Source organism: Lissotriton helveticus, chromosome 2_1 (genome assembly GCF_964261635.1).
Source record: "Lissotriton helveticus chromosome 2_1, aLisHel1.1, whole genome shotgun sequence".
Taxonomy (NCBI): domain Eukaryota; kingdom Metazoa; phylum Chordata; class Amphibia; order Caudata; family Salamandridae; genus Lissotriton; species Lissotriton helveticus.
Genome location: NC_136059.1, coordinates 1377205460 through 1377227477, shown reverse-complemented (window position 1 = coordinate 1377227477; position 22018 = coordinate 1377205460). Strand labels below are relative to the sequence as shown.

The 22018-nt window shown below is 42.3% G+C and overlaps 1 long non-coding RNA gene across 1 annotated transcript in view; it reads right to left on the bottom strand.

The window, feature by feature from the left end:
• Positions 1-16002: 16002 nt before the first annotated feature.
• The window catches only part of LOC144819763 (uncharacterized), a 181589-nt gene continuing 175573 nt past the window's right edge, over positions 16003-22018 (bottom strand). Inside the window, exon 3 of the long non-coding RNA XR_013607555.1 lies at positions 16003-16232. This is a non-coding gene — a long non-coding RNA (uncharacterized LOC144819763). The remainder of the gene's footprint in view (positions 16233-22018) is intronic.

Here is a 22018-nt window from a genome sequence, read left to right as displayed (position 1 = left end):
TAATGGTGTATTAGCTATCCACTGGCTATGTTTTGATAGGGATAACTTTTATAAGTTAGGCTTGGGACATTATTTTGATTGCCCTGCAAGTATTCATGAGAATGCGAAAAGAATTATTAAAGAGGTGTATTCAGGCAGGGCAAATACCGTGGTTCCCAACCGGAAGTAGCAGGTCCTCTGTGTTTATTTGTGGCTCAACAGCAATTTTACCTAATGTTCACCTCAAATATTCAGACACGCTTTTACCTAGCAAGATTACTTTTATTGACCCTGCATTTTATAGTGGCTTTTCCGACACAAGCTGGCTGGAGGGACAATTTGGCGCCCTGCCCCTGTGACAATTTGGCAGTTCAAAGTACATTGCATCTTATGCTTATTTGCACCCTGTATAAGGAGCCTAGGAGTAGATATTTAGTCCCGATCTTAAAAGGTTCTAGGCCGTGCTCTTATACTGATGGTTTTAATCTTTTGTATTCTCTGGCCACATCAGACATATGTATTGGGGTTTCCAATTTTATTAAAGTCGTAATTGCTACTAAAAAACAATATTGATAGTTGTAATTGATCCACATTATTTAAAATTAATAATGAATTTTCTCTCAGTGTTTTTTAAACTGATTTTAAGGATGGTATTCTTAATTGTTATTCTCTTTTAATAATTGAAATAACTGAAGTGATTATTATGTGTATGTAAATAGGTCATGGTAACTACAAAATGTATAGTTGATTTTATGTACTTTTATGGTTTTCTCCCAGAAACCGAATAAAGTTACTTTGATGATGATGATTCTAATCTCTATCTAAACGAGGAGGTGAGTGCTACTGCACTTCCCCCATTGGTTCTTAAGAGTGATTCTTCAACTTCGGCACTTCCTACTGATCAGATCTATCCTAACTTCACTCTAGACAAGGTTTTTTTGGCCTTAAACATGGGCAAAGGAGCCAAGCACCGGGTCCAGATGGTATTCATTTGATTTGTTTAAATCTAACATTGACCTCTGGGGCGCCCTTCTAACACTTCTTTTTAGAGCCTGCTGGAGTACAGGATTTTTAAATACCTGGTAAGAATCCCTCATAGTGCCTATATACAAGAAGGGCGACTGTAACAGCCCACCGCAACATAGACCCATTTACTTTTGGATTCCCTGGTTAAGATGACTGTGAGTATTCTTTTAGGAAGACTGCAAGACTGGGCTGATTCCAATAATTTTATCTCTGATTTGATTTTCAGAACAGTTTTCGGCCCAGGCGTAGGGATAATCGAGCAGGCTATTAACCTGAACTTATTAATGGGGAAATACGTGTACATCAAATGAGATAGCCTGTTTTTAGCATTTGTTGATTTATCCTCTGCTTTTGATTTAGTTGTGCATCATAAATTATGGTCAATAATGCTCACCATGGGTGTAGATAATACAATTGTGAATTTTCATAGACATTTATACGTGTCAAGTATGGCTGGGTCTAAATGGAAAATGTACTCAGCCAATTAGCATAGAGATAGGAGTTCGGCAAGGGTTGTTTAATTTATACATTAACAGCTTAGGTAGCACCCTGGTTAGCAAATGTGCTGATCTTCCCCAAGTTGAGCACCGACTCATCCCGGCCCTCCTCTATGCAGATGACGCTGTACTTATGGCCCACACCCCCCAGTGATTACTCAACAAATGTATTCAGTTTATGCAGAATCACAGTTTGATTATCAATATAAGTAACACTTTTGTAATGAAACTTGGGAAAAGAGCTGCATACTGCAGTGACATCATTATGGAGAGTACCAAAATTATGTCCACATCAACATTTTCCTATCTAGGTACTCTATTTGATCAAGAGGGGAACTGGAGAAGTGCGGTCAAGTCCAGAAGGCTTCAATTTGTTAACAGTAACACAGCCTTGCTTAACTTCTCCAGGAAGTTGTGTATCAAACATCCAAAAGAAATGATGACTGATAGATTTGGGGGTCTCTAGTTGGCAGAGGTATATACCTTTGACCAAATAGGGACCCTTGCATCTAATCAGGGTAAGGGGGTACACTCCTAAAATAACTCCTTCTCACCCCCTTTGTAGCTTGGCACGAGCAGACAGGCTTATCTCAGAGGCAGTGTGTAAAGCATTTGTGAACACATACAGTAACCCAGTGACAACACTACAGATGGACACCACACAAGTTGTAGTATAAAAATAAATATTTTTATATAGACTTAACACAAGACCACAAACAACAAAAATCCACAATACTCTACTTAAAAAATGGTAGAAATAGCTTAGGTCTCTTTAGATGTAAAATGCGACACTTTGAGTTCAATGTACCTTTGGATGCGTAACACTAAACAATGAAAGTGTTGCAGGGAAGGTGATGTGTTGGTTCCTTACACACAAGAACGGTGATGCGTCGGGTCCCTACTGCTGCGCAGGGGATGCATCAGTTCTTCTCCGCGTGGGGAGATGATGTGTCGGTTTCTTACTGCGCTTCCATGGCAATGCGACCAGCAGCGCCATGATGCGGTTAGGAACCAGTGCAATGAAACAAAATGGCATCTTCTTCTTGATGCGACAATGATGCGTGCACTCCCGACGGCCGTCTGGCGGCTCAATGATTCTTCTGAGCCGCGACAGGCCCTGCGACTCGCTTCTCCGGTGATGTGACGGCTTCTGCTGCGACGGCGACACTCTTCTCTGGTGATGTGAGGTGCTTCGGGTGATGCGCTGGTGACTACGGCAGCAGCGGCACGCTTCTCCAGTGATGCAATGGCATCTGCTGAGAAGGCGAAACTCTTCTCCGTTGATGCGATGACAATGGCTGTGGCGGCGACACGCTTCTTCATCTTGAGTCGCGCTTCCAGCTCCCAGCGACACGCAGTTTCTCAGAAGGCCCAGCTCAACAGCAGGCACTTTAATTCCCAGCCAGGGAAGGCAAGGGAGCTGGTTGGTGAAGTCTGCTGTCCCTGAGACTTCAGCAGGAGGCAAGCTCTATCTCAAGCCCGTGGAAATCCTTTACAAGTTGATGTGAAAGTAGCACAAAGTCCCTTCTCCTTTCTTTGGCAGTGAGTCAACCACTGCAGGCCAATCTCCCAAACAACACTCAGCTTAGGGATAGTCTCCTCCTCAGTTTCTCTAGTTCCTCTACTCAGCAAAGGTTCTTCTTGTTTCCCAAAAATGATCTAAATCTCTGGGGTCTGGGTCCCAATATTTATACTGGCAAATCATTTGTCCTCTGAAGGCAGAGGGTCCTGTACCCATTCCTAACCAGTTCTGTGAAGTCCTGGAGCACTTTATTGACAAGACTCCTTCTTTCCTTTGACAGTGTGGGCCAGGGACATCAGACGCACCACAGGAGGTGGAGCCAGCATTGTGGAAGGCAGGCCCAGCCCTATTAAGGTGCCAGGTGCAACTCCTCCCACCCATCTACATGCAGATAGCTCTATTCAGCCCTGTTTTGACTCACCCTGTCTCCTGCAATCCCCCAGCCCCTGTCACTCAAACTTCAGACAAGGAATGCACAACCTAGCAGAGGCAGACTGGGACAGTTAGGCAAGGAAATACCTACTTTCTAAAAGTGGTATTTTCAAACACAGAATGTTAAAACCAACTTCACTAAAAGATGCATTTTCTCATTCTGAGTTCAGGCATACTAAACTCGAATTTCTACCTAGTTCACTGAGTCAGCTAGGATTATAAAATGTTATAATCAAGTGCCCATTCTGGCCTATGGGGAACAGTTAGCCTTGCAATAGTGAAAAACGAAAATGGCTGTAATTCACTATTAGGACATGCCACACACATCACGGCATGTCCTGCATTTGACCTACAATGCATCCTGCCCTTGGTCCTACCATAGGGGTGACTAATATGCAGAAAAGGGAAGGTTTATGAACTGGCAAGTGGGTGCACTTGCCCAGTCAACATGGCAGTACCAGACTGCACACAGGCTCTGCGATGGCAGACCTGAGACACACTTTACAGGCTGCTTCTGTGGGTGGCACAACCACTGATAATAATAATAAGATAATAAACTTTATTGTTCAGTTAATTAAAACCATAACAAAAAAATTTTCCTTTGCACTTGTGACACAATATTAAAATTTAAAATTAGTTAAAATACATCTTCATAATTTACATCAAGATAAATTCAAATAATCGTTTTAAAAGGACAAGAAAATTAAGTTTCAGAAAATCGCAGTACAGTGTTAGAGAAATTAGTTATTTAACAAGCGTTTTTCAAAGGCAAGCAGAAACTTCACCATCTTACAGTTAATTTGTGTGTCCGTAGAGTCCAAACAGCCTATAATAGCTGACCTGCAGGTGCGTAAGCCCTTAGTCAGAAAATGATTCTTTAAAAGAAGCATTCGCTCCTGTTTCAACTTTGTACAGTGACAAATAATGTGGATTATGTCCTCTTTGGTGTAATCGCAGAGCCGACAGGCAATAGATCCCGTGTGTTTCCAGGCTGGTACATCAGCCAGCGTTGGGTATTTTCCGAATCTTAGAGCCATCAACCTTTTTTTAGTAAACACTGAATATGTAGAGTCCAGGTAGAGCGCCGGAGTAAGTAGTTTGTAGCTATTAATTATAGCCCAAGAATGTGAGCGATGGGAGAAGATTTTCTTATCAATAAGTAGAGAATGTAATTTAGCGGCTTTGTTTATTACCTGTTTAAATGATTTAAACGGCAAGTTTTTTTCCCATAGCTGGGCGGTACGTGTTAATTCCAGTGCATTCATCAGAAATTTGGTTGCCTCTGATCTTGTTCCCATTTCGACTTCCTGCCACAAAAATTTGTTTAAGTTGTTATCAGTGGCGTTCATTTTGATGCGGTACCAGGTTTTAATGCACGTGTATAGTCTTCCCACAGACTCGTTCATGAGGCCAAATTCTAGTCGCGTCTGCGCTGGTGAAGCATCGCGAGGAAGTTGAAAGGCTTTCTTATAAATTTTGGTAATCAGGCTATTCAACAGGGCACCGTCCTTACCGTTCATTGCTGTACTTGCGTATGTTAGGGTGGGAAGGGCTTTAGCTGCAATTACCATTAGTAGTGGTTTGAACGATGGGCCCTCTAGTTTTTTATACAAAGAGCTAAATGCAAAGGTCAAGGCTCCAGTTCGTTGCGTAAGGTAATGTTTCTGGGCTTTCAGAGTCATCTTATCATCAACAAAGTATCCCAGATATTTATAATTTGAGACCCTTTCAAGCCTTTTGCCTTCTATGCAGATATTGTAATCTATTGAGCGCCGATTGGAAATTAACATTATTTTGGTTTTAGAAACATTCAGGGTCAGTTTGTTAGCAGACAAGAAAAGCGAAAGTTCCGTTAGTAATCTAGTCATACCGACTTTTGTTAGGCTCATGAGTACAATGTCGTCCGCATATGCAAGATGTGAGAGTTGCAGGTTACCTAGTCTCGGAGGGTGAGCATTACAGGTGTTTAGTTTGCCGGAAAGGTCCGAAAGAAATAGGTTGAACAAGTGAGGCGCCAGGACGCATCCTTGCTTTAATCCGGTTTTTGTGGACACTGTTCTCGACAGTCGCGTGCCGTCGCCTAGTTTAACTTGTGTCCATGTATCGGTATAAAATAGCAACAGGCCCCTTAGTAAGCTCTCTGGTATGTTCCATGATCTTAATTTAGCCCATAATCGGTCCCGATCCACACTGTCGAATGCCGCTTGCAGGTCAATAAAACATAAGTTCAGCTCCTGTTTATTACGCTGGCATTTATCAGCTATCAGGCTTATTGATAGGATATTTGAAATAGTTCCGATGCCAGCTCTGAACCCCGTTTGATTGAGTGGGATCAAATCTCTGTTGCTTGACCAGTCTACCAGGTCTGTTAATAAAAGAGATGCAAAGTATTTTGCTTCAACGTCCTGCAGTGTTATTAGTCGATAGTTAAGTGGGTTGGATCTATCGCCTCCTTTGTATATGGGTGTTATTATGGAGCCGTGCCAGCTTCTAGGTACTTGGTTGAGTGTTTGAACGTCAGAGAAGAGGGTCTCTAAAGAAATGCTCCAGTATTCAGGTGCGTGTTTGAATACCGCTTGAGGAATACCGTTTGGCCCCGGGCCCCCGTTACTCTTGCCCTTACTAATTACTTTTGTAATTTCCTCTGAAGAATAAGTCCCCTCTGCTATATTCGAAGTTCGTACTTTGCTTGGGTTAATTGACGACTGTTGGGTACTGTTTTTCAACTCGCTTGTCCTTTTTTTATGATGTTGCTCATAGGGTTGGTTCCCAGGAATGTTTAATGCGTTTCCTTTAAATTTTAACTGGAGGAAAGTAACCCATTCGGTTTCCTGCACGTTTGATGTTAGAATGTTCAGCGGTCTGGTTAGTTGGTTTATAATTCTCCAGAATGTAGTTACGTTCGAGGTTTTAGCGCTGTGGAGCAACTTGGTCCAGACTTTTCCTTGGTAGCTTTTTTGTGCTCCCAGACGTTCTTTTTATAGCGCTTCCGTAGGGCCAGAAAAACGTCCATTTGACTAGAGTCTTTGTTATACGTTTGCAGCTTTTTATGTGTTTTTCTCAATTCCTTCCTCAAGTCTCTCAAGTCTTTCGGCAGTGTGTTATTTGGATACTTTCCTTTGACCTTCGTGGCTGAACATTTCATTTTCAGTTTTGGGCTCTCTAAAAAGAGAGACCATGCTTCTATGGCGTTCTTTGGAATTTCACCTAAGTTGTTCATCGTGTCCACTATTGTCGAAAACCATTCGAGTTTGTTTGAGTTACGCCAGTTTATTCGTTTTTGGTTAGATTAACTTAATTTGCCTTCCATAGTATGTGAAGATTGAAATCTTTCTACGTGCAGATTGAATTTGATATGTTGGATTGCGTGGTCGCTCATGGGCGAGTATTCAATATAGAAGTTGTTTAATAAAGGAAATAGCGAAAGACTTGCAATTGAGTAATCCAGAGTTGATTGGGAGTGAGGGCCGTAAAAGGTTTTTTTGGGAGGTCGATCCTCGTCGGTCCTGCCATTCAGGACACGCATGCCCAGATATTCTAACTCTGTAACCAATTTTATTCCTGTTCGATCGATTTTATTCCTGGTCCCACCTTGAGTCTGTTCTGGAACACTCCAGTGCGTGTTTTCCGCTGTTAGGATGTCGTCCTCCTCCGGGGAGTATAACAAATTGGAGTTAAAATCACCGGTTATTATAACGTTCCACGCTGGCTCGGTGCTACGAAAATCAGTTATTACCTCGCATAATAAAGTGTTTTTTGTATTTTTCACTCGTATTTTTGGTTGCGTGTAATAATTGATCAGAACGGTTGTCTCCTTATTATATGCAGTTATTCCTGATAATTTGATTATTTGGATACCAGGGTCTGGAGAATCAAGTTGCTCTGAGTTAATTTGTAGGGCGGATGATATGTAAAATGAGAGGCCTCCCATCGCTCTACCGTAGGATTTACATTTCTCTAGCTGCCAAGTCTCTTGTAAAGCGATTATATCGCAGTTCACCCATTCATCTAGGGCTGTTCCGTTCTCCAACAGTTTTTTCGCTCCAGCAATATTCCATGATACAATGTGTATTCCTTTTTTGTCAGTTAGCTTCGCAGTGTCTTTATTTGGTCAATTTTTCCGCTTCGCGTTTAACAAACTGGGGAGCCATTTCCAGTCCTCTGTGGGAGATCGGAGTTCTCCCCCTCTTTCCTCGTCCTTCTCTTCCTGGGAGAAGACTTCAGTGCTTCTTCCTTGGGCGTTGTGTAGAATTGAATACACGGATTTTTGGAGAGTCGCTTTGACCGCATTCTTGGTAATTTGCTGGCTTTTAGTTTTTTTTAGCGGAAACGGGTAGCGGGGCGTTACAGGCTGTGATAGTCGAATGCCCCATTTCTGAAATAAGTCTGAACTTTCTAATATTGATTGTGCAATCCCGGGGGTCTTCCATGTTGTCAGTGTTTGTTAGTTTATTACGTTTGTAGGTCCTGCTATGAATTCCACTCGTTCAAGGTCTTTAGTTCCAATATTTCTTAAGTCGCTAATTTCTGCTATTAATTTCAGGACGTTGCATCTGTTCAAAATGTCGTGACGACCCTGTGTCTTATATTCCGGTGCCCAAATAATTTGATGACTCTCGAGGTCGGGCTTAGCTGAATCTAACATTTGCTCGTTGCAGTCTGTTTGAATTAATTGCCTGTTATCCTTATTCGTTATGTTAAATCTTAGTTTACCCTGAGACGAATTGCTCTCTGGTCTATTTGCTAATGTTCTATTATTTTCAGCCGAATCCTTATCGCTTATTCCTAGCTCTGTTCGTGTCAGGGAGGTAGGATTCAATTGAAGTCCCGTTCCGCTTTGGTGCTCCGTGTGTTGCAGGCTGATAACGCTGGCTGAGGCCCCTGCTTTACTGACAATTTGATTTGTTGTTGGCAAAATTTGTGGCGTTGATTCGGTTTCTTTAGCCTTAGTTTTTATTGATCCCTCTGTGTTGTCTTGTTCCGGTGTTTGAGTGGTTTCTTCTTGGTGCTTACTTGGTCGGCTAGTTTTTAGCTGTGTAATTTCGTTTAACTGAGTGTTACTATTTATTGACGTATTTACAGTTTCATTGGTCTTTTTTCTAAGGCCGGTATTAGACGAGAAATTCACCTTTGGAAACCCGTCTTGTTGATTTTTGCCTGTGTGTGAGGATGATCTCGCGCTTCCTAATGATTGGGAGTTCTTGATTTCTTGTTTGTTCAATGGTTGGCTGTTGGCATAACTGGTGTCTTTTTCAATTTCTTTCGATTGAATCTCCGAAGTGTCCCCTTCTTTTATTAATCTTGCCTTTGTATTTAAGAAGATGGGGAAGAGTCCCGTTCCCGTCTTTGGGTCGTTTACGCATTTCTTGTTCCTAGCCTTCCTTTCCTTTTTTCTTTGTCGCTTTGATAATCCTGCCTTTGTTGATTCTAAATAGTTTAGCTCAGTTGAAATTGCCTCAGTTGGAATTATAGCATTTGAATCGTCAACTGTAATAGCGCTAACGGCCCTGCGTGTGTTTTCTGCTGGTTGTTGATGCTCTATTATGGGTGAGCTTATTTGATCTGACTCCGTATTGTGGCTGATAAAGCGCTTGTTTAACGTAAGTATCTGCTCTAGTACAGTCGGTAATGAGCTTAATTTTTCTAGGACTGGACCGCAGGTGCACGTAGGTTCTAAATAGCATGAGTCCGCTTGTGCTCTTTTAATTAGTGAATTCAAGTTATCTAGTTTGGTATTTATCCCGGCTATGTAGGATGCAATGACGTTCATCAGGTCAATCTGGATGTCCAGTTTATCAGACTGCATGATTAAGGTTGCTGTGGAAGTCTGCAATACTTGTAAAAGAGGGGCAACTAAATCCAGAGGACCTGCTTCGCCGTAAAGTATATTCTTGTCCTCTTTACACGGTATTGTTTTCTGCCTAGCGTTTGCGATTGATGATGAAATTTCACCATTGTCGGTCGATCTCGGTAAATTCTCCAGGTTACTTGAGGTAACTGATTGCTGAGACTCACCGTAACTGCTCTTTTCTTCTGCTCCTATCCCCCCTGCTTGGACTATACTTGAGTCAGCCAAGGAATCATTCGCTTTACTACTAACAGTTTGATTTTTTTGGATAGGGCATGTTGAAGAGAGCTCGTCAATGCTAGATTGCAATAAATACAAGTTATTTTGTTTAATATTGTGAGTATTTCCTGTACTTTGGCTTTGATTTGTTGAACTTGTCGTAAGTGACTGCTGAGTAGATGTTGTATTAGAATATTCAGCTGGAAGATGTACTGTGGCAGTTATAGTTAGACTATTCTTTTCCTTAAATGGATTTTTATTGCTATCTGGGTTTTCCGGTTGATCTGTGCCTATAAGTTTATCAATTAAGTTATGTTGAAACTGTAGTTTCCCTGGAGTGGGTATGTGGAAGGCGCCGTCTTCTTGCCTCGTCTCGTTTACTGCGTGGTTTATTGCTGAACTATAGGTGTCGATAGGCCGACAACGTCCCCTGTTAGGGAGAACAATGCTGACCCTGGATCTTTCAAAAATTTAAAACGTGAGTCCGATTGATTGTTTTTATTTAATGCAGATTTTTCAAAGAGTGAGGCTATTGGAGAGATTAAAGGATTTTTCAGATTAATATTTGCCTTGTTTGCTGTTATTTTCTCGAGTCTTCTCCGCTTAGCCGGCCCTTTTGGGGCAGCTGACTTTTCTCCAGGGGCTTTCCTTACTTTGCCGGACCTCATAATGAGGCTGTAGACTAATCTAAAAAGTCTACAACTTTTTTCCCCCTTTTTTTTCCCTTCCTTCCCCCTTTCTTCAATTAATACGCTGGCGGACTTGTTTGCTTGGTTTATGCGCTAAAAGTACGCAATCAGCTTATGGTCTTATGGGTTTATGGGCTGCAAGCTGCAGGCTCTCTCCTATCGTGTCGGTCCGTGGGTATCCCAAGTGAAACGAGAGAAGTGGGCGCGAGTAAGCTCTTATCTCTTGTCTCTCTTCGCCCACTTAGCTGTTGGCTTGGTTCTAATTCGGGGGGTAAGGCCGCCGATACACATGTGTTTTGTGTACTGCCACTATTCACTTCTGTTTGGTGTGCTTTGCTTTAGGATGGGCTTTAGGATGAGCTTTTAACAGCGGGGTAGGGGAGGCGAGATGTAGTATAGCTCCAGGGGGATAGATCTTAGATAACGAGCGGAGCGCGCGGGAGGAGCCTCCAGCCAGTTAGACCTGGTCAAATTGGCCTGGGCTGCCCCCCTGGCTCTTACTTAGCAGGCGCTTCTAACGGCGTCCACGCTCGTGTTGTAGTCCTTGCCCACGCCCTGTGCTTGGTCAGCCAGCCCCTCTTACTTGATCTCTTGCTTGGCCCTCCTTCCTCCTGGGCTGCCTATGGCTGCAGCTTACGATGGGTATGGGGTCTCTGTCGCTGTCACTGTCGCTGCCGTTTTCCAATGCCTTTGCCATTTTCCAAGCCACACACTCTCCTTGTACTGCACCCTGATAACTCCTGGATCTGTCGGCAGCAAGCCACACAGTGCACGCAGGCGGAGGAGCGATGAGCGGCAGGCGGCAGGCAAGCAGGCGGGCAGTTCCGCTCTCGAGCACTAAGACCGACTGTGGCCGACTATGGACGCGGGGGAGCGGGAGCGGAGCCTGCCAGGAACGAAAACCGGGGCTCGGCCGCTCTACCGCTCTACCCCTCTGTTGCTTGCAAGCTCCAGGGGCTCCGGCAGTCAAAGCTCGGTCAAAAGCTCGGCACTCGGTACTCGGACGGCGGCTCTTCCCTCCTTCCCTTCCACCTTCCGCCTCCTCTGTAGTAGAGCGCTTCGGGAAGTTGAGCTCACTGCAAGACCAGGACACAGTGATCCAGCAGCAGTCAAACGGGAGCCTCGCCTTCGCAACCATTTGCTGCAAGTAGTAAACACACTATGCTACGGCACAACCACTGTTACAAGCCCACCAGCAGCATTTAATTTACAAGCCCTGGGCGTACTCAGTGCACTGTACTACAGAAGAAAGGCAAAAAGTTCAGGGATGACCCTGCAAAAAGGGCCAAGTCCAACAATGACCATATTCAAGGCTAAATACAGGCCGACTGCCATGTATGGGTCAGAGCTGTGGGACTATGCTAATGTTGAATCACTACAGTTGGCAGAAAATGCCTATTTAAGGAACCTTCTATCTCTACCAAAAAATTGTTCCACCTTTGTTTGTCAGCCTGTTCTGCTCTGGCATAAGATCTGGTCATCTGAACACATGGTGCTTCATTGTTCTATTGTAAAGGATTGCCTCAGATCCGTGTCTGTTTTAAAAATTCCCGTGCTTAAATTTGTCTGTGACTTCCTGGCTGACATCGGCCATCCTAAGTATTTTGACCAACCAGAAACTTTGACCAGTATCTCTAGAAAAGCTTTAAAGTTGGAATGTAAGTCACTACTGGAGGAACTGAGGTTGTCCTATGAGATTAAAAAACCTTCTGTTCTGAAGAACTAACTGATTTTGGCGACACATGGTATGCAACATTACCTAGTAAACGTATACGACTCACACCATAGATTAGTTTTGACACGTTTCCGGTTGGATATCTTTCACCACCTAACCAGTTTTCCTACCACTAACAACTGGCTGCATGAACCAGTGAAATGCCCTTGTGAAAAAGTATCCATTCAGAGTATCATGCACATCCTCTTTTTTTGTAAGTACTATTCAGATCTGAGGATTTGTTTTATTAAGCCCCTGTTAAAACCGCTTGGATTCAAGCAATGTCGACCAGCTTTTGTTTATTTGCAATCGCTCCCAAATCTGTATACATGTGCTGTTTTGCCTCGGTTCTTATGGGCTGTCATTAGGCAGGGGAAGCTGCTGTAGAAATATTATCGTCAGAAGGAAGATGTATTCGTCAGTTTTTATCTAGATGTGTTTACCTTTTCTCTTAGTTTTTAATTGATACAGTTATATTTTTGTATACTTTTATGATTTACAATGTGATATTGAATAACGCTTATTTGAATGAATGAATGACAAAGTTATAGGTGCAAATATTTTAAAAAAATAACAGGTTGATGAAATCTAAAAAGAGCCATTTTTGGAAATGATTACGTTCATGATAGTGTATTTATATGGACTTTAAGTTATTATCTGACTTACACAAAGGTGTTCTCTTGTTGATCCTGTTATATTTCAGTACGTGAGCTGCACATTCTACCAAAGGAACTAAAAAATAAGGAAGAGTGATCCATGCACTGAAGGCAAACAAAACCTATAAGTCATTCCTAAACAATGGCAAGTCTCCTGTTATCACTTGAAATATAAAGAGGTGCCAAGGAATGCTGACAGACACATTATTCGTAGCACCGCTGGGAATCTTTGTGAAGGTTTACTATTAAAATGTGTGTGACAATCAGACGAAGATGCGCTAGCTGTCGTGTGTTTATTTGTGGCTGCATTGCCTTGTAAAACCCTGATAATATTACCGAAAGCTATCCTTCTATGTGACGTAGCCTGTTTGCCTGCCAGAAATACAGCGTACTGTGCTGTATAGAAAAGTGGCGGGTGTCTGGTTTCTGTGTAATGATAAGACATCCATTACTTTGAAAGCTGAAATTCCAGTTCTCAGGGCAGTTGAAGGAATTTGTAGAAACAGAGGTAGTGAAGGGTACAGTTAAACCCACAGTGATCCAGAATGACTGTGAGTTTTGTACACGTGGGGCGTAAATAGTCAGTACAAATTCCACTGGTCAAATAAGCACTTGAAACCGACATACCTCGGAGGCTACAATTGCCTAAAAAACAAAAGGTGATAACGGCAATTCTTCTGTAGCACTCATAAAAAATGCAATAGGTCCATACTGTTTTGACTGATTCTAGTACTCCCACCACCTCTAAGTAGTTCATCACCCCAAGAACACATTGTAATATATGATGAAAATATAAGCATGTTGTCAGTTTTCTGCATTTTAACTACAAAGCCATAGGTTAAAATAATCTAGGTAATCATTTGATGTACACTTCTGAATGTATGTACCATATTTCTTAACTCCTACCATCTGCTACTTTCATATTTCTATCCAAGGTCATTCTCAATGTTATCAGTAAAATCATTACTACTCAGGCTCTTGTTGCTGGGGCGGGGTGGGAAAAAAAAAGCTACGCAGATGCCCGAACCTCAGGAAGTAGTCAGTATAACTATAGCCAAAATTACACAGATTTTGACATAAAGACTATGCAGAGACCTTTTAAGTTCAGACTACAGACATATTCGTAAGGTTATTCCAATCATACATATTCTCCCAACAATAGTGATAAACACTGTATTTAATAATCATAAAGAATTGCATCCATGTGAGTCATATGATAACAGCAATGACATCATGTGCCCTCTGGCGCAAAGGCAATCCACACCTGAACACAAATTATCACTCAAATATGAGCTATAGATCTATTATATCCAAATAATAATTTTCTTTCCAAACATCAGCTGACACTCCTGAAAGTATATATATATATATATATATATATATATATATATATATATATATATATATATATATATATATACACACACACACACACACGTTGTGGAGATATATATATATATTCAATGAAAAAACCATTGGTTTTAGGGGTGTTATAGTTAGTTGGACATTTCACTCGTACAAAACCATTGAAGTTCCCACATTATAGTTAGTTGTACTAACTATAAATCGCCCGCCCGCAATCCACTGCTGATGATGTCACTTATTACATCATTCATGACATGGTCAGTGACATCACTGATGACATCTCAAATGACATCACTGATGACATCATCCAGTGAATGTGGTTTGCTTCAATATTTAAATAAGTATTATATATATATATAGCAATCTGCCTTGAAGATTGAGTGGATGTATAAGTGTCTGAATGGAGAATTTGGTAGCAATGTGATTGACTGTCTAAGTGACGAATTTAAAGTGTCTCACTAACTATATGGGATAATGATTAAATTGTGTGAATACCTGTCTCACTCTATCTCTTGTTGTGTAAACTACTACATACGTTGGTTACTAGCTATGTGAAAGGCTATATTAGTTAATAATTAGTTAAGTGAGTATTTGTATGGGATAGTGAATGAATGTGTGTGTGGTTGGGTGGGAGGTGTGTGACTGTCCAAGATGTGTAAATAGTTTATTTAGTAGGTATATGAGGTTAAGACTATATGTGCAAACAGTTGTTTGGGTGAATGAATCTCTTTATGGGTGTGGTGATGAGTAAATATATTTCTCAATGATACATGTCCAACAAACTAGAAATATAAAAGGCAGTGTATGTGACAGTTGTTGTATATAAATAAGTATACATACGACTCAGTGATTGTATGAGTGACATATGGATAACTGTATACTTGTAATAGTGCTTTAATAACACACTCAGTATGAGTTACTACCTATATGAATAAATAAAGTGGTGTTTGTGTAAGTGTGTAGCTTAGTAAATGTAAGTATGATCAATTGTTTGCATAAGTGAGTAGGATGACTGCATAAGTGAATAGGATGTGTGCTAGTGTGTAATGTCGATGTAGGAGTATAGGTATATTTAATAGTGTTCTATTGATCTTTGTTAGCATGTATGAGTGAATCTATAGGTAAGTGTTTAGATGTGTATGTAGATGTAGGAATCACTGAGTCAGTTTTTAGAAACTTGTATTGGTGTGTCAATGGTTTCAAATATGGTACTCCATATTTTATAATGAGTGTTGAAAGGTTATACAAGTGTATGATAAGATGTATCAGATTGTCACGTGGATGATGTCATCAGTGATGTCATCAGTGATGTCATTTGAGATGTCATCAGTGATGTCACTGACCATGTTATGAATGATGTAATATGTGACATCATCAGCAGTGGATTGCGGGCGCGCGAGATATAGTCAGTACAAATAACTATAAATTGGGCATTTCAATGGTTTTGTATGAGTGAAATGTCCAACTAACTATAACACCCCTAAAACCTATGGTTTTCTCAGTGACTTTCTAAGGTTTTTTAAATGCTAATTCCTAACTATAACATGTCTGAAACCTATGGTTTTTTCAGTGAATTTCTAAGGTTCTTTAAATGCTAATTCCTAACTATAACAGACCTCAAACCTATGGTTTTTTCAGTGAATTTCCAAGGTTTTTTAAATGCTAATTCCTAACAATACCGTGTCTGAAACCTATGTATTTTTTAGTGAATTTCAAAGGTTTTGTAAATGACAATTTTTAAATGTATTTATTGTTATTTTTATTTTTTTATACTGATTTTCTACATTTTTTTTAACAGTTTCTTTTAAGATATTTTATTTTTTAAACTACATTATAATTACATTATACATTACATTACAAAATATACTTTCTCAGAATGAATTACTTTAGTTTAAATACTTTGCAAATAGGTAATAAACTTTTAAGTACAGCAGTTACAGTTATTGCAATGGGCAACTCAATTTCAAACACAATGCAACATTGAGGTCAATGTGAATTTCTAGTTAAATGTAATTAATTACTTTTTGGATTACTTTTCCAACCACAGGACTGGATCCTAAATTCAGTCCTGAGACATCACCTGTAAACAGTCGAGTAAAAGCATTTTGGTTACAGTAGTGATTTTTAAGGAATTTTATTGTATTTTAAAAGATGACACAGAGAAACTTTTTCACATAGAATCACCAATGTTATCCCAATGAGGAAATTCACTTATCAGGTAAGTAGTGTTAACGTTACTTTTTCTTACTCAGTGGTCGATCCTGGTTCCAGCACGGGTGCATCTCCTGTAAACAGTCGAAAGAATGCGTTTAAGTCATACAGGCAATTTTTAAGGAATATTTTTAGTTTGGGAAAATAGACACAATGGATTCCTATGGAAGGAAATACAAGTTACTGGTCAGTAGGGTTAGAATTACTTTTCATGATCAGTACCGGGCTCAAAGATGCAGCACTGACCTCTCTCCTGATAACAGGTGAGTAAATCGGAATTCGTAGTTCAGCTGATTTTAGAGGAATATTTGTACATTTCAAAAATCAACACTTAGAAACTTTTCTGCTGAAAACCACAAAATGGATTCCTAAGGAAGGAAATACAAGTTACTGGTAAGGATGCTTAGAATTACTTTTCAGGGTCAGTGCTGGGCTAAAAGATGCCGCACTGGGTTCTCTCCTGATAACAGGTGACTAAATCGAAATTCATAGTTCGGCTGATTTTAAAGGAATATTTGTACGTTTCAAAAATCAACACTTAGAAACTTTTCTGCTGAAAACCACACAATGGATTCCTATGGAAGGAAACACAAGTTACTGGTAAGTACGCTTAGAATTACTTTTCAGGGTTAGTGCTGGGTTAAAAGATGCCGCACTGGGTTCTCTCCTGATAACAGGTGAGTAAATCCGAATTCGTAGCTCGGCTGATTTGACAGGAATATTTGTACATTTCAAAAATCAACACTTGAAACTTTTCTGCTGAAAACCGCACAATGGATTCCAATGGAAGGGAATACAAGTTACTGTGAGTACGCTTAGAATTACTTTTCAGGGTCAGTGCTGGGCCAAAAAATCACGCACTGGGTTCTCTCCTGATAACAGGTGAGTAAATCGGAATTCGTAGTTCGGCTTATTTTACAGGAATATTTATACCATGGCGAAGGAATGGGCGGGGCCTAAGGTGACGTGTGTAAACACGCCCTGTGGTGTGTTTTAAGTTGCAGAATTAAGTGCCCTTGAATCCTGAGGTCCCCAGGGGACCTCAGAATTCAAGGGCACTTAATCCTGCAACTTAAAACGCACCACAGGGCGTGTTTGCACACATGTCACCTTAGGCCCCACCCCCTCCCTTCACCACTGTGTAAACACGCCCTGTGGTGCTTTTTAAGTTGGGGGATTAACTCCCCTTGAATCTTGAGGGTTCCTGGAGTGTAACTAGCCCACCAGCTACCTCCAGTAAGTGCCACAGAGCTGCATTGCAGAGAGGTGTATAAAGGGGTGTGGCCTCAGAACACCTCTCTGCAACGCAGCCTCCAGGCACATACTGGAGGTACCTGTGGGCTAGTTGGCTCCCAGGGACCCCCAGTATTCAAGGGGAATTTGTTCCCCCTGCGTTTGCAGAGTGGTGCAATAAAGGGGCGTGGCCTCCGGTCGCGATCCCTTTTTTAAATATTTTTTTAAAGAAGGGAGGCTGTGTAGCCCCCCTTCTTTTAATAATTTTTTGGCCCTGGGGACCCCATCCCCCAGGGCCTGCCCCCAATTTATTTTCTTTTTAATTAAACTATTTGGAAGGGGCCCTGTGGTCCCCTTCTGTGGCCATAGTCTGCCCCGGGGACCCCATCCCCCCGGGCATGGGCCTTTTAAAAAATAATTCATTAGGAGGGGGCTGCTTTGCCCCCCTCCTGTGGCCACTTTTAGCCCCGGGTGCGCGTCAAAGGAACTGCGCTCAACATGGAATCATTCTCTCCACCTCATAGAGGGTTCCTCACCTCTCCTGTTGCGAAGATTAACCAGGGACACAGCGAGATTCTTGGCAGGTAATCTTTATTTACATGAACATAGGCAGACCGGTTTCGGCTTGGCCTTCCTCAATGCCTGGTTCGTAAATGTTCAGACACCCACACAGGTATTTCTTTTAACGCTCCCCCTCCTAGTGGTGGCGGGGCTCACCTGCATTGGATTGTCTCAGTGTATGCAAGTGTTGGGGACTATATATATATATATATATATATATATATATATATATATATATATATATATATATCTTCACACAGAGAAGGTTTGCCACCTCGGAAGCGCCCAAAACAAGGTGAGTCTTGCTTGCATTTTAGTCGCCCCCCCCCAAAATCAACGGGGGCAGTTCCATTCCGGCTACGGAAAGGTCTCCGATATCAGTACATAATGAAGCCACCTCTGTCATGTCAGCACATAGTAGCCAAAATGTGAATACTTAAATACGCTTCTCTTGTTATAATTGAAAACACATTAGATGTTGTGTGTTGTATGGTAGTCAAGTAGCATTTTTTCAGAATTATTTATTATACCCCTTTCCACAGAGAGTGCACATCCAATTTCAAATTCTTCACAATACTTTAACCTGTTATTATGTCATTCATACCACATGCGTCACAGTGTATTAAAGTCATGAACGACACAGCAGAAAATACGACAAGAAGAGCAAACAATGTATAAAAACCTCTCACAAAAATAAATTTAAACTAGATAAAAACACATTGCAAGACAACAAATACACCTTTTTTAATGCAGTTTTATTCTGGCAGATTTTCTTTAATGGTTTAATTAGTAGGGAAGCAATCAAGAAAGTATACACAAATTACGCAGGTAATAGTTTCATAAACGTTGTTTCAAATACACTATAATTATTATTTTAAGACATTCCAGGCAACAAGCAAAGCTCTGATTTATTTTAGCACCTCATTACTATGAAAAAAGATCAATCCTGACAGGCATCGCGCAATGCTTAAAGTTTAGTCACTTAAACCCACAAAATCTCACTTGTTTCATATTTACAATTCCAATATTTAACAAGACAACAGCAACACTTAAGGGTACCACATAAGAGTAGTTAGTCTGTGTAACCAGAGTAAGAATAAACACAATTCAGATATGAGCAATCTTTATGCATCAGCCCTGTAGAGACCTAGAAGCAACCAGGTCTGACCGAGAGCTCACCCTTTGTCCCTCGGGTTTCTACGTCTTTCAACAAATTTTTCGCAACTTTAGTCCCAACTATTGTGATAAATAAACAATATTACACTGTGTGTTACAATGCTGCTTCAAAATTTACTGATACACTTCACAAAATTGATCATACTGTAAGCATTACAGGGTTTACATGAATCTGAACAAACATAAATGAATGTAATACAATCTTATCTGTACTTTTAACGGCAATAATCAAATAAGAAAAAAATATAACATTTCCCAATGCATTTCGGGTCTGATTCGACCCTTCTTCAGGGGAGTGTGACTTTTTAGGGTCAGTTCTTGTATTCAGTATTCCTTCAGGTGGTTTGCACCCCAGTTCCGTTTCTAGGCACTACAAAATAATATGATGTGACGTTATGCTCAATACTATGTACACTATGCACAAATTAGACTTAACACTGATTGCCAACTATGTATGAAGAAATGAACAAGAGAAAAGGTAAAAACCTCTGTGTCACCAGTTGCCATCACCAACCGAAAGTGCAAAAACGAAAGTGCGAAAACGAAAGCGAAAATGTAAATACGAGAACGAAAAAACGCAAAATGATCTTCACCTATGTGGTGTGTTTGACAGAATATCACCTCGCTCTATAAGACCCAACAGCCTTGTATATGTGTCACATGGTGTCACCTAACTCTATTAAGTCCCACCAACATTGTGTAGTAGAAATAGCTACTAATCACTTACCCTAGCCTTGTGTCTAGAGCGATACAACGCGTGTCAGTGTCGGGGCAAGTTATACCCCCATTTGTAAATGAACGTGAATATAATATAATAAAATTCGATATAATAAAGGCAATTGTGGTTTTAACCAAAGGAAACTGCTATTCAACAGTACCTAACGCTTACCCTGTTCTAATGATCAACCTTCTGTGCTCTATTTCCTCTTCTCCTGTTCATCGAATTACATCCAAAAGGTCCACACTTAAAAAATGAAAATAAAAAAATGAGTCAAGAATCAAAACCGCTCGGGCCCTATAGTGTACTGTACCGTGCACAGATAATAACATGATCGACAAGATTCCTACCTCGCTACAACGCAGCGTCCTGCGAACTCTGACCCACTGTTAGCTTCCGGCATAAACATCCGGTCCGTTTTCAGTTTCAATTTATAGCGCAACGCTGCCGGGCCAGTGAGAATTATTCAAAATAGAAAGTAGACGCACTACTAAGTTTTCTCAGAAAATAAAATAAAAAGTGTCATTGCGCCCTGAGTTTTGTGAGGATGGCGAAAAATAAAGTATGGTAACGTGAAAATTAAATAACAATAGAAAAAGGAAAGTATCAATCAATCAATCAGAGCATTTGTATAGCGCACTACTCACCCGGAGGGTCTCAAGGCGCTGGGGGGGGGGGGTCCGCTACTGCTCGAATAGCCAGGTCTTGAGCTGCTTCCTGAAGGCGAGGTGGTCCTGGGTCAGGCGGAGGTGGGTCGGCAGGGAGTTCCAAGTCTTGGCGGCCAGGTAGGAGAAGGACCTTCCTCCTGTGGTGGCTCTTCGGATGCGGGGGACGGCGGCGAGGGCGTGGCTGGTCGATCGAAGCTGGCGCGTGGGAGCGTAGAAGTTGAGGTGGCTGTTGAGGTATCCTGGTCCTTGGTTGTGTAGGGCTTTGTGTGCGTGGGTGAGGAGCCGGAAGGTGATTCTCTTGTTGACCGGGAGCCAGTGCAGGTCTCTCAGGTGTCCGGAGATGTGGCTTCGGCGGGGGATGTCCAGGATGAGTCGTGCTGAGGTGTTCTGGATCCGCTGGAGTCTCTTCTGGAGTTTGGCGGTGGTTCCAGCGTAGAGGGAGTTGCCGTAGTCCAGACGGCTGGTAACGAGGGCCTGGGTGACCGTCTTCCTGGTCTCGGTGGGGATCCATCGGAAGATCTTGCGTAGCATTCGCAGGATGTGGAAGCACGACGAGGAGACGGCGTTGACTTGTCTGGTCATGGAGAGGGAGGAGTCCAGGATGAAGCCCAGGTTGCGTGCGTGGTCAGTTGGTTTGGGTGCGCTGCCCAGGGCGGGGGGCCACCAGGAGTCGTCCCAGGCGGAGGGTGAGGATCCCAGGATGAGGACTTCCGTCTTGTCTGAGTTCAGTTTCAGGCGGCTGTTCGACATCCATTTGGCTACTTCTGTCATCCCTTCGTGCAGGTTGGCTCTGGCGGTGGCGGGGTCGTTAGTGAGGGAGAGGATCAGCTGGGTGTCGTCGGCGTAGGAGATGATGTTCAGGTTGTGCTGGCGTGCGATGGCTGCGAGGGGGCTCATGTAGACGTTGAAGAGAGTTGGGCTGAGCGAGGAGCCTTGAGGAACGCCGCAGATGACTTCGGTGGCCTCGGATCTGAACGGGGGGAGGCGGACTCTCTGTGTCCTTCCGGTGAGGAAGGAGGTGATCCACTCCAGTGCCTTCTCCTGGATTCCGACGTTGCTGAGGCGCTGCACTAGGGTGCGGTGGCAGACAGTGTCGAAGGCCGCGGAGAGGTCCAGGAGGATGAGGGCCGCTGTTTCTCCGTTGTCGAGCAGGGCTCGGATGTCGTCTGTGGCTGCGATCAGGGCGGTCTCGGTGCTGTGGTTGGCCCGGAAGCCAGACTGCGAGAGGTCGAGGGATCCGTTCGTCTCGAGGAAGGCGGCCAGTTGCTTGTTGACGGTCTTCTCGATGACTTTGGCCGGAAACGGGAGCAGCGAGATGGGGCGGTAGTTCTTGAGGTCGGTGGGGTCTGCTGATGGTTTCTTGAGTAGAGCGCTGAGTTCGGCGTGCTTCCAGCTCTCCGGGAAGGTGGTGATGTCGAAGGAGGTGTTGATGATGTCCCGCAGGTGGGGTGCGATGACAGCGTCGGCCTTGTTGAAGACGTGGTGAGGGCAGGGGTCTGTCGGA